This window comes from Staurois parvus, unplaced genomic scaffold, assembly GCF_062004578.1.
Source record: "Staurois parvus isolate SC_StPar_1 unplaced genomic scaffold, SC_StPar_1.0 ptg000575l, whole genome shotgun sequence".
Classification (NCBI taxonomy): domain Eukaryota; kingdom Metazoa; phylum Chordata; class Amphibia; order Anura; family Ranidae; genus Staurois; species Staurois parvus.
The window spans coordinates 1,868,238-1,874,970 of NW_028318371.1; positions in this window are offsets into that span (position 1 = coordinate 1,868,238).

Consider the following 6,733-nt stretch of genomic DNA (forward strand, 5'->3'; position numbering starts at 1 on the left):
GTGCATCACTGGATGTTCATCATACCTGGTGCAATATACACCTCCGGAACGTGAGTGCATTTCTTATGTTTATATTTAAGTATTTTTTATTGAGAAAATTTTAGAAACATACAACGTAACAGATAACAACGGTAAAAATGGTTCACAATTAATACAAACAGTATATGGATAGTAGAGCATGGAGTGGAGGTACCCCGCCAGTCGGCCGGGGTAAATTGTAACATCTTGTCTTGGTTACATGAGAGGTATGCTCTAATTTTGTGAACTTTATTAAAACTTTGATAGATATATATATGGGGGGATTAGATGGGGAGAAGGAGGGAAAGGGGGAGGTTGGGCACCTAAGTTATCAAAATCGTGTAACGTGAATGTGATACAATCATTTTATTGAGCAATTGGGATTATGTAACCATCGAGTCCAATGAGTCTGAAATTTATGATATGAGGAATTATGGAGGGCTGTTCTTCTCTCCATCTCGCATAGGAAGTTAATGTCGGTTAGTAGTCGGGATAAAGAGGGAGTGGTGATAAATCGCCACAACCTGGTGATATTGAGCTTTGCAGCAGACAAAATGTGCACGGTGATGATGCGTGAAGATAGTGGTATTTTGTCTATGCCAATATGGAGGAGAGCTAGAGCAGGGTTTGGAATTATCAATGTCTTTGTGATGGAGGAGATTATCTGGAAAACTTGGTTCCAGTAGGAGGTGAGGGATTTACACGCCCACAATAAATGGAGAAGTGAGCCCGTTTCACCACAATGTCTCCAGCAAGTTTGGGAATGTTGAGGATAGAATAAGGATAGTTTAACGGGGGTTAGGTACCATTGATGGAGTATTTTCAGGTACATTTCCCAATGTAAGCTGCACTTTGAAGCCTTGAAAGTGATGGTGAAAGTTTTTTCCCACATGCTGGGAGACATTGGCTGGCGGATTACTTTTTCCCAGTTCTCTAGAGATGATGTGTGTGTGGTAAATTGTGCTTCAACTAGAGCTGTGTAAAACGTTGATATGCCTTTTTTTGGATAAGTTGTTCTTTGGAAGAAATGTTGTGCTGATGCTGGGATTTTTATATGGAGTGGCATATTCACCTTGTATAGGATATGGGCTATACGTAGATAAGTGAAATATTCAGTAGCCGGGATTTGGTATTTTCCTCGGATAATCTGAAAGGAATCTAATTTATTTTTAGTGTATAGGTCTTGTATATGAAATATTCCATGGTCTATCCATAAAGTTAGGTTTAATTGCGGGGAGAGGAAGTGTAGGGACGAAAGCGGGGTGGGAATTGGAAGGTTGTCGTTGCGTAATTGGTTATGGGCAATAAAGTCATGCCAAGCTGCTAGGGAAGCTTGTACGCAAGGGTGGTTATGTGGATTTGCAGGGTGTGCTCCGCGGGGTACAAATAATAAGTCTGAGATGGTGTGTGGTAGGAACAGGGAGGTTTCCATAAGAGACCAGGTTTTACTTATTGTGGGCTGCCTCCAGAAGAAGAGCTGATCAAGTAGAGCGGCAAGGTAATATGATTTCACATGTGGGAGACCCGCTCCGCCTCTGGATGGTGGACGGATTAGAAGGTTTGTGGCACATCTGGGCTTTTTCGAGTTCCAGAGGAATTTGTTCAATATTGCCTGGAGTTTTGTGAAGAAAGTGTGGGGGGCTGGGATAGGGAGTGTACGAAAGATATAGAGTATCTTGGGTAGTATACACATTTTAACTGTCGCCATTCTGCCTAACGTCGAAAGAGTAGTGGTGCGTAGCCCATTAATCTCTTGCGGAATAGATTCAAGTAGTGGTTTAAAGTTAGCATTATAGAGTTGGTTTGTCCTTGCAGTAAGTTTAATTCCCAAATATGGGATGCTAAGTTTTTCCCAAGTAAAAGGGAAGTGTTTAGAAAGTAGGCTTTGAGTGATCTCAGGTGTGTGTAAGTTCAGTATGGATGATTTAGGCTCGTTGAGTTTGTAGTAAGATACAGATGCGTAATTTTGAATGTGCGTTCGTATCGAATTGAGGGATTTGTATGGATTAGTAATCATTAGGATAATGTCATCTGCAAATAGGCTGATCTTGTGTTCGGATTTAAGGAATTTGATTCCCCTGAAATTAGGGTCATTTCTAAGGTTAGTTGCTAGTGGCTCAATGAGTAAAGCAAAAATTATAGGGGATAGTGGGCAGCCTTGCCTAGTTCCGTTGGAGACATAGAAAGGTTGAGATAGTGTGCCATTGGTTAGAACTCTGGCTGAAGGTTTAGAGTACAGAGACAGAATAGCTGATAACATCCAATCAGATATTCCAAATTTTTGGAGTGTATGTGACATAAACTGCCAATGGATTCGGTCAAACGCTTTCTCAGCATCAAGCGATAGCAAAAGCGAAGGTTGGGTATCTAATTCAAGATGGTGTATTAGGGATATGATACGTCTAGTGGTGTCTGGCACCTGTCTGCCAGGAATAAATCCCACTTGGTCTGGGTGAATTAGAGTCGGTAGGTAAGGGAGTAGTCTGAGGGCAATTATCTTGGCGTATATTTTTATATCCGTGTTAAGAAGCGAGATAGGTCTGTAGTTTTGTACTAGTTGAGGGTCTTTACCGGGTTTCAGGATGGTAGTAATTATTGACTGTAGCATGTCTTGGGGGAATTCCCCACAGGAGGCGACATGGTTGTATAGGACAGAGAAGTGTGAAGTAAGGTTAGGGGCAAATGTTTTGTAATATTCATTAGTGAAGCCATCATTCCCTGGTGATTTGTTTAAAGGAAGGGTGCGTATTATTTTCCCAATCTCAGCAGGAGAGATCGGTACGGATATAGATTCAAGTTGAGATGGGGTAATGCTTGGGAGATTAATGTTATGTAGAAATTGTTCTATTGATTGTGTTGTTGGTTGAGTCGTATTAGTGTCATCTTTTAAGTTATATAGTGTCTGATAGTAAGCCGCGAAAGCGTTGGCTATATCTTTTGGGTTTGTCAGGGTGACGTGTGAAGTAGGATGTCGGATCATGGGTATTTTGGTTTTAAGTCGTTTTTGTTTAATAATCTTGCTAAGGAGCGAGTTTGCTTTGTTACCGAGTGCATAGAATTTGGCTTTCGATTTTTGCAGATTGGCGTCGTATGTGTGCAGTAAAATGGTGCGTAATTTATTTCTGTCAGAGTTTAGTGTCGCGATTGTGGAAGGATTTGGATGTTGTTTATTGAGTTGTTCATTTAAGCGAATGGAGGTCATGAGTTGGTCAACTTGTTGGGATCGTTGTCTCTTAATGCGGGAGTTTAACTGTATGAGGATACCTCTCTTGTAGGCCTTGTAAGCCGGCCAAAGTGTGGTGATGGATATGTCAGGGGTAATATTGGTATCAAAAAAGAGTTCGTGGGCTTCTTGAATATGTTTCTGATTCTCCGGTGATGTTAGGAGTGAGGAATTAAGTCTCCAGATAGGTGGGAGCGCTACATTTCGATCGTCGTCTAGTGATATTTGGATTGGAGCATGGTTTGACCAGGTTATAGACCCTATATTGGATGACGTCACATGTTGTAATGACCATTTGTCCGTTATGAACATGTCTATTCGTGAGTACGAGAGGTGTGGGGGAGAGTAGTAGGTATAGTCTTTTTCAGAGCCGTGTTGACATCTCCAGATGTCGTATAGGTCGTTGTCATGAAGGAATTGGTTAAGAGTAGGTTTCGTGGATTTCGAGGTGGAAGACGAGTCTATGTCCGGGTTACCCACAATGTTGAAATCACCACCGATGATGAGTTTCCCTTGTTTAAGTGGAGAAATGACCTTGTACAGTTTACGGTAGAAACGTAGCTGTTTGTAGTTCGGACCATATACATTCACTAAAGTATGGGTCTTGTCATTCATGTTGCACACTAGTATATGGTAGCGTCCTTGTGGGTCCGCCGTCTGTGAAAGGATACGGAATGTAAGAGAGTCGTTAATGGCCGTAATCACTCCATTTTTCTTTTTGGGGTTAGTTGCCATGAATAGCTGAGAAAAACTATGAAGGTATAACTTGGGTGTCTTTTGGGTAGCGAAGTGTGTTTCCTGTATGAAGAGTATGTCCGCTCGCGATTTCCTTGCTTCTTTAGATAGTAGTGATCGTTTATATGGTGAGTTTAGGCCTCGTACGTTTAATGATGTACAGTCAGGTCCATAAATATTGGGACATTTACACAATTCTAACATTTTTGGCTCTATACACCACCACAATGGATTTGAAATAAAACGAACAAGATGTGTTTTAACTGCAGACTGTCAGCTTTAATTTGAGGGTATTTACATCCAAATCAGGTGAACGGTGTAGCAATTACAACAGTTTGCATATGTGCCTCCCACTTGTTAAGGGACCAAAAGTAATGGGACAATTGGCTTCTCAGCTGTTCCATGGCCAGGTGTGTTATTCCCTCATTATCCCAATTACAATGAGCAGATAAAAGGTCCAGAGTTCATTTCCAGTGTGCTATTTGCATTTGGAATCTGTTGCTGTCAACTCTCAAGATGAGATCCAAAGAGCTGTCACTATCAGTGAAGCAAGCCATCATTAGGCTGAAAAAACAAAACAAACCCATCAGAGAGATCAGAAAACATTAGGCGTGGCCAAAACAACTGTTTGAAACATTCTTAAAAAGAAAGAACGCACCAGGGAGCTCAGCAACGCCAAAAGACCCGGAAGACCACAGAAAACAACTGTGGTGGATGACCGAAGAATTCTTTCCTTGGTGAAGAAAACACCCTTCACAACAGTTGGCCAGATCATGAACACTCTCCAGGAGGTAGGTGTATGTGTGTCAAAGTCAACAATCAAGAGAAGACTTCACCAGAGTGAATACAGAGGGTTCACCACAAGATGTAAACCATTGGTGAGCCTCAAAAACAGGAAGGCCAGATTAGAGTTTGCCAAACGACATCTAAAAAAGCCTTCACAGTTCTGGAACAACATCCTATGGACAGATGAGACCGACATCAACTTGTACCAGAGTGATGGGAAGAGAAGAGTATGGAGAAGGAAAGGAACTGCTCATGATCCTAAGCATACCACCTCATCAGTGAAGCATGGTGGTGGTAGTGTCATGGCGTGGGCATGTATGGCTGCCAATGGAACTGGTTCTCTTGTATTTATTGATGATGTGACTGCTGACAAAAGCAGCAGGATGAATTCTGAAGTGTTTTGGGCAATATTATCTGCTCATATTCAGCCAAATGCTTCAGAACTCATTGGACGCCGCTTCACAGTGCAGATGGACAATGACCCAAAGCAGACTGCAAAAGCAACCAAAGAGTTTTTTAAGGGAAAGAAGTGGAATGTTATGCAATGGCCAAGTCAATCACCTGACCTGAATCCGATTGAGCATGCATTTCACTCCCTGAAGACAAAACCGAAGGGAAAATGCCCCAAGAACAAGCAGGAATTGAAGACAGTTGCAGTAGAGGCCTGGCAGAGCATCACCAGGGATGAAACCCAGCGTCTGGTGATGTCTATGCGTTCCAGACTTCAGGCTGTAATTGACTGCAAAGGATTTGCAACCAAGTATTAAAAAGTGAAAGTTTGATTTATGATTATTATTCTGTCCCATTACTTTTGGTCCTTTAACAAGTGGGAGGCACATATGCAAACTGTTGTAATTCCTACACCGTTCACCTGATTTGGATGTAAATACCCTCAAATTAAAGCTGACAGTCTGCAGTTAAAGCACATCTTGTTCGTTTTATTTCAAATCCATTGTGGTGGTGTATAGAGCCAAAAATGTTAGAATTGTGTCCATGTCCCAATATTTATGGACCTGACTGTAAGATTAATCATTGGTAAGCATGGTTCCAAGATTTTCCATAAACTGGTGTGGTATTTGAGAGAAGCGTATGATGCTGTATCTTTCAAGAAAATAGGTATTCATGTATGGGTGATAGGATTGTAGCTCAACCTGAACGTTGATGGGAGTATTCCATGATGTGTCGAGGTAATTAACACTTTGGTCTTGAGTGGGTGTCCAGTGGTGCCAAGGTAAGAGAAGGGTGAGGGTATAGAGAACAATAAAAAAACATTTGCGAAAAATGCAAATGTTGAGTAGCCAACATTGCTACTTCAAAACTGGGGGATTTAAATGGACTTGACCACCAGGGGGGGTCAAGCCAATTATAAACACGTAGTACGAACTTCAACGGGTCTAGGCCGAACGCCAGAGATATCGAATTAACCACTTCCCGACCGGCCGTTGTATATAAACGGCCGGACGGTGGCACTGCAGGGTCGGGTGGCTGTCTATAAATGGCCTCCCCGCACCCTGCTTGTGAGCGCTCCCTGGGAGCGCGCAGCACCGCGATCTGGTGCCCGCTGTGTCCTCCGGACACAGTGAAACACCGATCGTCAGACGGGACCTCTGTACAAGGTCCCGATCATGTGATCACTGATTGGCCAATCAGTGATCACATGCAAAGTAGTAAGCAAGATGTCACTTCTGACATCATTGCTTACTACGTGTGAAATCTGTGAATGATCACAGAGGTCACATGGTACAAGGCTATTCACAAAAGCCTTGTACCATGTGACAAGCTGTGACCAATCACAGCTCACTCAGTTCTTCTCAATGAGTGCAAGAATGCACACAGAGAGAAAGAGAAATGATTGCTTTTACATCCCATATGGGTGTAAAAGCAATCGGTGTAAAAAAAAAAATCTTCATCACCCCTCACAAGTAGTACAGTGTCACCATGGTGACACTGTACTGCTAGGGTGACAGTATG